This window comes from Rutidosis leptorrhynchoides, chromosome 2 (genome assembly GCF_046630445.1).
Source record: "Rutidosis leptorrhynchoides isolate AG116_Rl617_1_P2 chromosome 2, CSIRO_AGI_Rlap_v1, whole genome shotgun sequence".
Lineage (NCBI taxonomy): Eukaryota > Viridiplantae > Streptophyta > Magnoliopsida > Asterales > Asteraceae > Rutidosis > Rutidosis leptorrhynchoides.
This window is the reverse complement of record NC_092334.1, coordinates 355,432,403-355,439,610: the sequence shown is the minus strand read 5'-3', so window position 1 is coordinate 355,439,610 and position 7,208 is coordinate 355,432,403.

Genomic DNA, 7,208 nt, shown 5'->3' with positions numbered 1-7,208 from the left:
AATTTTTGTAAAAATGATAGTTTTAATACTAACGATACTTTTAATAATAATAGTGATAATGCTAAAAACGAACATATATTTCATAGCATTATCCCTAAAGAAAGACAACCTTTTAGTTGCAACTGTTCTATTTACAAGTGATATTCGTTTAAATGATAAAAGGTGAAGACAAAAGAAAGATTCGACAAATTGAAGACGCAAACGACCAAAAAGATCAAAAGTACAAAATAAAATCAAAGAGGTTCCAATTATTGATAAGAAACGTCTCGAAATTACAAGAGTACAAGATTCAAAACGCAAAGTACAAGATATTAAATTGTACGCAAGGACGTTCGAAAATCCGGAACCGGGACCAGAGTCAACTCTCAACGCTCGACGCAACGGACTAAAAATTACAAGTCAACTATGCACATAAATATAATATAATATTTAAATAATTCTTATAATTATTTATATATTATATTTATTTAATTAAAACGTCGACAAACAAGAAAACAAGAATTTTGAGCTGTCACCTACCACCATGCGATCGCATGACCTGGAGGCACAAAAGCCATGCGATCGCATGGCCAACTTTTTCAGTTCACAGGCCTATAAATTTCGAGCTTTGGTGCACCATATATCCATATCTTTCTCTCTATCTCGTAAACATATATATATATATATATATATATATATATATATATATATATATATATATATATATATATATATATATATATATATATATATATATATATATATTATAATTTTAATTTTAATTTTAATTTTAATTCTAATAATAAGGGTATGTTAGCGAATGTTGTAAGGGTGTAAGTCGAAATTCTGTTCGTGTAACGCTACGCTATTTTTAATCATTGTAAGTTATGTTCAACCTTTTTAATTTAATGTCTCGTAGCTAAGTTATTATTATGATTATTTAATCCGAAGTAATCATGATGTTGGGCGAAAAATTTTAAAATTGGGTAATTGGGCTTTGTACCATAATTGGGGTTTGGACATAAGAGCGACACTTGTGGAAATTAGACTATGGGCTATTAATGGGCTTTATATTTGTTTAACTAAATGATAATTTATTAATTTTAATATAAAGATTTACAATTGGACGTCCCTATAAATAACCATATACACTCGATCGGACACGATGGGCGGGGTATTTATATGTACGAATAATCGTTCATTTAACCGGACACGGGAATGGATTAATAGTCACTAGAATTATTAAAACAGGGGTGAAATTATGTACAAGGACACTTGGCATAATTGATAACAAAGTATTAAAACCTTGGGTTACACGCAGTCGATAACCTTGTGTAATTATTAAACAAAGTATTAAAATCTTGCTACAGTTTAAGTCCCCAATTATTTGGAATATTTAACTTCAGGTATAAGGATAATTTGACGAGGATACTCGCACTTTATATTTATGACTGATGGACTGTTATGGACAAAACTAGACGGACATATTAAATAATCCAGGACAAAGGACAATTAACCCATGGGCATAAAACTAAAATCAACACGTCAAACATCATGATTACGGAAGTTTAAATAAGCATAATTCTTTTATTTCATATTTAATTTCCTTTATTTTATATTTAATTGCACTTCTAATTATCGCACTTTTATTAATTGTTATTGTATTTAATTGCACTTTTAATTATCGTACTTTTTAATTATCGCAAGTTTATTTTATCGCACTTTTATTTATCGCAATTTCATTATCGTTATTTACTTTACGCTTTAAATTAAGTCTTGTATTTATTTTTAATATTTTACATTTGGTTTTAACTGCAACTTAAGTTTTTAAAATCGACAAACCGGTCATTAAACGGTAAAAACCACCCCTTTATAATAATAATATTACTTATATATATATTTGTATTTTTATAAAATAAAACTAATATAGCGTTAAGCTTTGTTTAAAGATTTTTTTCCCTGTGGAATGAACCGGACTTACTAAAAACTACACTACTGTACGATTAGGTACACTGCCTATAAGTGTTGTAGCAAGGTTTAAGTATATCCATTCTCTAAATAAATAAATATCTTGTGTAAAATTGTATCGTATTTAATAGTATTTCCTTGTAAAATTTAATAGTATTTTATACCCCTTAGCTTTAACATCAAGTATTTTTGGCGCTGCTGCCGGGGACCAAAATCTAGCTTAAAAGCCGGAAGCGCAACGCTAAATAAAAAAAAAGATTTTTATTTTTAGTTTACTTTTATAAAAAAAATACACTTTTGTAAAAATACGTTTTAATATATTCAAAAATATAAAAACAAAAACAAAAATATAAATATTTTTAAGAGTTTGTTAAATTTATAAGTTCTATAAAAGTTTCTTTATCTTTATTTTATAAAAATATAAGTTTTTTTTTTAATTTATATTAATATATTACATAAATTTATAAAACAGAAATATAATACAGCAGAAAAAAATAAAAAAAAAATAAAAACACTCGAGTCCAAGTACTGTAGCAGCCCAGTGTCTGGCCCGAAACCCTAGCCCATGCGATCGCATGGCCGGGTAACTAAGAACTCATGCGATCGCATGAGCTCTGCAGACACGCCAGAATTGACTGAAATCAGCATTTATTACGGATAATAATTATTATTATTTAACTTAAAACCCTAATTAGGGTTGTATTTTTTATTATTTAGTTTTAGTTTTTATATTTAATTTGTATTATTTAGTTAAATTAGTTTAATTAGTTTTTAAAATTAATATTTTTATAAAATAAATAATATAAAAATAATATTTTTATAAAAATTGTAATTTTTACAACTTTTAGTATTTTTTTATATTTTGTTCCTTTTTATTTGTTTTAGCGTAATTTTTAATTTTTATATTTTTTTTCGCTCGTATTTAGTTTTAATCCATAGTTTTTGCCGTAGCTAATTTTTATTTCTAGATTTTTAGGTTTTGCCGTAAAATCCCTTAAGTGCTTTTTCTTTAGACTAAGATCTAGGTGCTTTAGAATTTTGCGACGCCTTTTTAAGTTTTAGTTCCTTTTTAAGATATTGCCATTTGGGATATACTTTTACTTGTAAGCTTTAATATTTTTAGACGCAACTTTTAGTTTTTAGTTTTTAGTTCATTTTTAAGTTTCAACGCGCTACTTTCTTATTTTTATTTTTCGATGCCTTTTACCTATGTATCAATTATCACTCCAATTAGTAATCTCAATTTGCAATTTTAATTTTAAGTTAGTGATAGTAATAAGGTTGGGTTAGTCGAGTGTTTTTAAAATTTTATAAGTCGCTCTTTTTCTTTTCTTTTTCGACCTTTTTCGACGCGCTCTTTTTCTTTCTTATTTCTCGCTATTCTAGTTTTAGGACATAGATTTTTATTTTACTTCTTATCTAAATTTCTTAAAATTACGAAAATTTATTTTAAGTGGTTAAATTGATAGACATCAAAATTTTCTGGTTCGTAGTAATAGTTGGATTTGTACGTGGACCTGGTTATTGGAGCCAAACAGTACTCAATTATATTGAGACCAAACGAATCCTGCCCCTCTGCTGCATCTTTTGGCTATTCGAAACGTGGGCAAAATCAGAAAAGTCTATTAATTGGATAACTTATATAATTTTTCTTTCCTTTTAAAAACTAATAGGATATTCAGTTAATGCACCGAGCAAGACGTTCACCACCTTTTGTACGTTCACCACCAGTAACCAGATCAAGACATCTTGCAAATATTGTCGCCGTTGATTTTCCTTCAGAATCGTCATCCAGTCGACCAAGTACTCCAATTCAAATTTTCGATAATCTATTTTTTGAACCCGACCTCACAATTGAGAATCCGGAGAATATTCAGGGACGATTCATAGATCCTAAACCATTAATTTTTCCTCCGGAACCACCAATCATTCAAACAGAGATTGTTGAGGAACGAACCATTAAATCAGAATCCTCTAGTGATTCAGATTCAACAAATTCAATCATGAAAAATCTAGAACCTTTAAGTATGGAAGACCGAATGAAAGCTAAACGCACTGGCCAAGGTCACGCAATTACTCATCCAGACATTAATGCGCCAGATTATGAAATCAAAGGACAAATTCTACACATGGTGACTAATCAATGCCAATTTAGTGGTGCGGCGAAGGAAGATCCAAATCAACATCTTCGTACCTTTAATAGGATCTGCACACTATTTAAAATAAGAGAAGTGGAGGATGAACAGATATATCTCATGTTATTTCCCTGGACTTTAAAGGGAGAAGCCAGAGATTGGTTGGAATCGTTACCTGAAGGGACGATTGATACATGGGATGTTTTAGTTGAAAAATTTCTTAAACAATTCTTTCCGGCATCTAAAGCCGTAAGACTTCAAGGAGAAATTGTTACGTTCACACAGAAACCAAATGAAACTCTATATGAGGCTTGGACCAGATTTGGAAAGTTATTGAGAGGATGTCCGCAACATGGTTTAGACACCTGTCAAATAGTACAAATATTCTACCAAGGATGCGACATCACTACAAGGAAAGACATAGATATAGCAGCTGGTGGTTCTATTATGAAGAAAACTGAAACTGATGCTTATAAAATTATTGATAACACTGCTTCCCACTCACCTGAGTGGCATCAAGAAAAAGATATCGTTAGATCATCTAAAGCAGCTAGAGCCGATTCTAGCCATGACTTAGATTCCATTTTTGCAAAGATAGAAGCTGTCGAGAGACGAATGGAAAAGATGACTAAAGATATCCACTCAATACAAATTAGTTGTGAGCAGTGTGGAGGACCACATTTGACAAAAGATTGTCTCAGTATTGAACTAACAATGGAACAAAGAGAGAATATTTCATACATAAACCAAAGGCCTGGAAATAATTATCAGAATAATTATCAACCGCCAAGACCGATTTACAATCAAAACCAGAATTATAACCGAAATGTTCCATACAACAACCAACAAGGTCCTAGCAATCAACAAGTATCCAATAATACTTACAACCAGCAAAGACCTAATTTTCAAAACAAACCACCACAAACCGATGATAAAAAGCCGAATTTAGAAGATATGATGACGAAGCTAGTTGAAACTCAAACGCAGTTTTTCACATCTCAGAAACAAACGAATGAACAAACTGCTCAAGCATTTAGAAATCAACAAGCTTCTATTCAAAATTTGGAACAAGAAGTAAGTAACCTAGCAAGGTTAATAGGTGAAAGAAAACCGGGAAGTTTACCTAGTGATACAAATGCAAACCCCCGGAATGAAACAGCTAAAGCCATTACCACAAGAAGTTGTACAACACTTAAACCACCTGAAATACCTGAAACTTCTGATGAAACTATTCCTAATCCACAAGAACCACAACCTGATCAAGATAAGGAAAAAGAACCGGTAGTTTAAAAGGTTAATGAAGATAACACAGTTAAGGCTAAACCTTATGTTAAACCATACCAACCACCACTTCCTTACCCGAGTAAAATGAAAAAAGAGAAACTTGAAGCCGAGCAATCCAAATTCTTGGATATGTTTAAACAGATAAATGTAAATCTTCCTTTCATTGATGTGATTTCAGGAATGCCTAGATATGCTAAATTTCTGAAAGATCTAATCTCAAATAGAAAGAAAATGGAAGAACTCTCGGCTGTTACTATGAATGCTAATTGTTCAGCAGTGCTGTTGAATAAGATACCAGAAAAATTATCTGATCCAGGAAGTTTCATAATTCCATGTTTTCTGGATAGTCTTAGCTCAATAGAAGCATTGGCAGACTTAGGTGCTAGTATAAATTTAATGCCGTATTCACTATACGCTAAACTAGACCTTGGAGAATTGAAACCAACAAGAATAAGCATACAACTAGCCGATCGATCAATAAAATATCCTAGAGGGATAATGGAGAACATGCTAGTTAAAGTTGGTACTTTAGTATTTCCAGTAGATTTTGTTGTTCTGGACATGGAAGAAGATTCTCAAGTTCCTCTCATATTAGGAAGACCATTCTTAAACACGGCTAAAGCAATGATAGACGTGTTTGGTAAGAAACTGACCCTAAGTATAGAGGATGAGAGTGTTACCTTTTCAGTTGATAAAGCAATACAACAACCGCAATCTGCAGATGATACATGTTATTATATTCAAACTATAGATTCACATGCAGAATTGTTAGAAGAATTTCCAGAATTACAAGGAACAGGAGAATGTTCTTTAGGAGAAGGAACTGAACCAATTGATGAAGCTGAAATATTAGCTACACTTATGGCTAATGGATATGAACCAACAACAGAAGAAATTCAAATGCTAAAAGAAGAAGACAGGTATCGATATAAATCATCGATAGAAGAACCTCCGAAATTAGAGTTAAAGCCACTTCCAAACCATTTGGAATACGCTTATTTACATGGTGAATCTGAATTACCTGTAATAATATCGTCTTCTCTTACTGAAAATGAAAAATCTCAACTCATTTCTGTGTTAAAAGCTCATAAACCAGCCATTGCATGGAAGATTCATGATATTAAAGGAATAAGTCCTTCGTATTGCACACATAAAATCCTTATGGAAGAAGGTCATAAAACGTATGTGCAACGCCAACGAAGACTAAATCCTAATATGCAAGATGTTGTTAAAAAAGAAATAATTAAACTGCTAGAAGCAGGTTTAATTTATCCAATTTCTGATAGTCCATGGGTAAGCCCAGTTCAATGCGTGCCTAAGAAGGGTGGCATGACTGTCATTACAAATGAGAAAAATGAGCTTATTCCTACTAGGACTATAACAGGATGGCGTGTATGTATTGATTATAGAAAATTAAATGACGCCACCAGAAAAGATCACTTTCCCTTACCTTTTATTGATCAAATGTTGGAAAGATTAGCCGGAAATAGTTACTATTGTTTTCTTGATGGATTTTCCGGATATTTTCAAATTCCAATAGCACCCGAAGACCAAGAAAAAACCACATTCACGTGCCCTAATGGTACTTTTGCTTACAAACGCATGCCATTTGGACTTTGCAACGCCCCTGCAACCTTTCAAAGGTGCATGATGGCGATTTTTCACGACATGATAGAAGAATGCATGGAAGTTTTCATGGATGACTTTTCAGTCTTCGGTGATACATTTGAAACATGTCTAGTTAATCTTGAACGAATTCTTATTAGATACGAACAATCAAATCTAGTACTTAATTGGGATAAATGTCATTTCATGGTTAAAGAAGGCATCGTTCTTGGACAT